The 2,866-nt window shown below is 35.4% G+C and overlaps 1 protein-coding gene across 1 annotated transcript in view; it reads left to right on the top strand.

Annotated features, from left to right (window-relative positions):
* LOC105550314 (O-acetyl-ADP-ribose deacetylase MACROD2-like) overlaps positions 1–2,866 on the top strand; it is a 1,021,967-nt gene that overhangs the window by 988,884 nt on the left and 30,217 nt on the right. The window lies entirely within an intron of this gene.

Genomic DNA, 2,866 nt, shown 5'->3' with positions numbered 1-2,866 from the left:
GCACACCAACATGGCACATGTATACATATGTAACAAACCTGCACGTTGTGCACATGTACCCTAGGACTTAAAATATAATTAAAAAAAAAAATAGAAAAAGACAAATGTACAATATAAAATTAAGTATAAAGTAGTTAGTTAAATTCAGTCTTTCATGTAAGGTGATGGAATTTTTGTAAAGTATTAATAGTCGAGAAAGTTTTTTCTCCATTTTATAACTCTCGATTGATAATAACATGTACATTTTTATAGTTGTGGTTAAACTTGCGAAGACTTCTTTAGGCTTCTTTTCCGATGAACTGCAAGATTTTAGAGCATCTCAAAATTTCTGGTGCAGGGACTAATCTTAGATGCTTTAGAACTGGCTGTCTTCATTAACTAGCTTGTTACCATAGATTTCTCACTTTTGCTAATTAAAAAATATGACCATATGAACACATTGCTAGGACCCCATCCAAGTCCTTAAAAGGGGCCTGGCAGGGGAAGGGTATTGAAGCTTAAGCTCCATTGTTTCATGGTAAATTTATCTCTGATCCGACAGCATCATAATTTTCCACTGAATCTGTCCAAACACCCCTGTTGTACTCAATAGTCCAACAAAACAACATAACCTTTCATACTTAATACAATAAGTCAGTTGAGGAAGAATTCAGAATTTTAGTGATCCTACCAAGTTTTTTTTTTTTTTTTTTTTTTTTTAATAAGGCACAGCTCAATTCTTATCTCTTAATTTGACTGGCATACAATGACTTATTGTAAGACTGTTACGTTAATATCTTTGTATCTCTTACAAGCTTTAATTTACCCCCGATGGCATGAAAAGAGACTAAATTCTCATATAAGAACATGAAAATATTTTTAAAGATGTTATCTCTTATGGTATGTCTTTTATAGTCTACTGACTAGATTAGTTGTAGGCATCTAAAATAATAACTAATCTCAACAGATAGTATATAGCTAAATAGAAATATCGTATGTCTAAGCAATTATCTTGTAAAGCGAACTCTTAACATTTTAAAATGTTGTTATTTCTAAGCCTAAAATAAAATGCAGCTTGCTATTTAAGAAAGATTTCAGAAGAGATACAAAGATCCCATTGCACTTTACATGACTTTGTGTTAAATTTATCAAGATCCATTGTATTGCATGAAACATACTTAGTTTCATTAAAGATGTTTGAGCCTCTCTCTTTTTTATGCCTCCTGCCCCCTCTATGTACACAAATTCAGCAACCTAATCATGTTGCCTTTGATCAAATTTAATTTGTATTTTTCCCCAGTAATGCTGTCTGGTGGCAGTTTAATAGAAGTTAATTAAAATAAATATTCACACACTTTAATAGAGCTTAATGATCTGATTTGACTTAGCAAAATTTGGCAGAAAGTCTAGACGCTGTAAGATATACCTATATTACTTGACTTCGATAAAGGTTTAATAAAACACAGGCCAGCCTTCAAAAAAAGGGAGAAATGGGGAAATCCAGTTATAAAAGCTATCGGAGCATTTAGTTAGAACTATGCATACACAAACACATCCCATTGAATTTGTATCCACAATAAAAATCGGACTGTTTCTTGTTTTTCTATTTTATTACAACCATAAAATGAAAGTGTGAATAAATAGGCAATCCACTTGTTAAGTGGCAATTTGGATTGACAAGCTATTTTCCCAAACTTAATTTCTGGATCAGTACTTCTCATCCTTTAATGTGAACAGGAATAACCCAGGGGTGGTGTGAAAATACAGCTTCAGATTCAGCAGGTCTTGGACAAAGCCCGAGATACTGTATTCTAACAAGATCCCAGGCTATGTCCATGCTGCTGGTGAGAGCACTGCACCTTGAGTAGCAAGGCCCTAGATAGTGAAGTGAAGAGAGCAGATGTGGGACAGTTGCCACCACCATCATCACCATAATTGTATGGATAATAATATGTAAATGACCCCACCTCTCAAACATACAGTCCTTTCACGTATTTCCGTCATCTCATTTTGGTCTTCACAATATATAATGTCACATGCTTATCTCAGCCTGAGTGCCACTGCTTGTAAAGCCAGTTACGTAAGAATATTAAATTTCAGAGTCTTAACCCGTATAATCCAGCATAAACAAAGCATAGCTAGGTTTATCTTTCCAAAGGGTATTCTCCAAATCTTGCTATTTTCTCACTCAAGATTCATCCAGCGGAGTATCTCCTCTGCTCCCCAATCCCATAAACCATCGTCCCTATTCTCTGTCTATTCTCCAAGGCTGATCATCTCACTGTCCTCCACACAGGCTAGTTTTATTTGTGAATCCAAATTCTGCATATGCAGTTGCCTGACCAAGAATGCTCCTACTTACATCTACTGCTCCTCATGAAATCTGGTAAACTACTTCCTGCACACACAGGCTCTGAGGGGCCTGGCCCCTTGTCATCTGGCAGACCTGAACAAGGTGAAGACACTCTAGAGCTGTTGGAATTGTTCTGATGTATGCTGGGAGATATTTTTTAGCTTCCTGCATTTTAAAGCACCCTAACATTTGTGCCCATTAACTCCCAACGCCTGTTTCTTTTAGATAATGTATCAAAGAGATTTCTGTAGTTGAAGTTCTGAGGTGTGACAAGGGAGCCCTGCCTTAGCACACATGTCCAGATGTTAACACCACAAGTTATAAACAGCCTTCATTTACAAAATTCGGACTTAAAAGCCACAAAGTGAATAGGTAATTAATGTGGAAAGTGGAAAGATTTGATTTAGAGAGAAGGAGCCATTAGACAAATACTAATTTAAAGGAATTTTCACATTAAGTTCAATAAAATTAAATATTAATAATGAACAATTAGTATCTCTGTGGAGCTATTTAGTCAATAGGGAAATGTATTTT

This window comes from Mandrillus leucophaeus, unplaced genomic scaffold (assembly GCF_000951045.1).
Source record: "Mandrillus leucophaeus isolate KB7577 unplaced genomic scaffold, Mleu.le_1.0 Scaffold476, whole genome shotgun sequence".
In the NCBI taxonomy this organism is placed as follows: domain Eukaryota; kingdom Metazoa; phylum Chordata; class Mammalia; order Primates; family Cercopithecidae; genus Mandrillus; species Mandrillus leucophaeus.
Note: the sequence above shows the minus strand (reverse complement) of the source record. Positions and strands in the feature narration are given on the sequence as shown.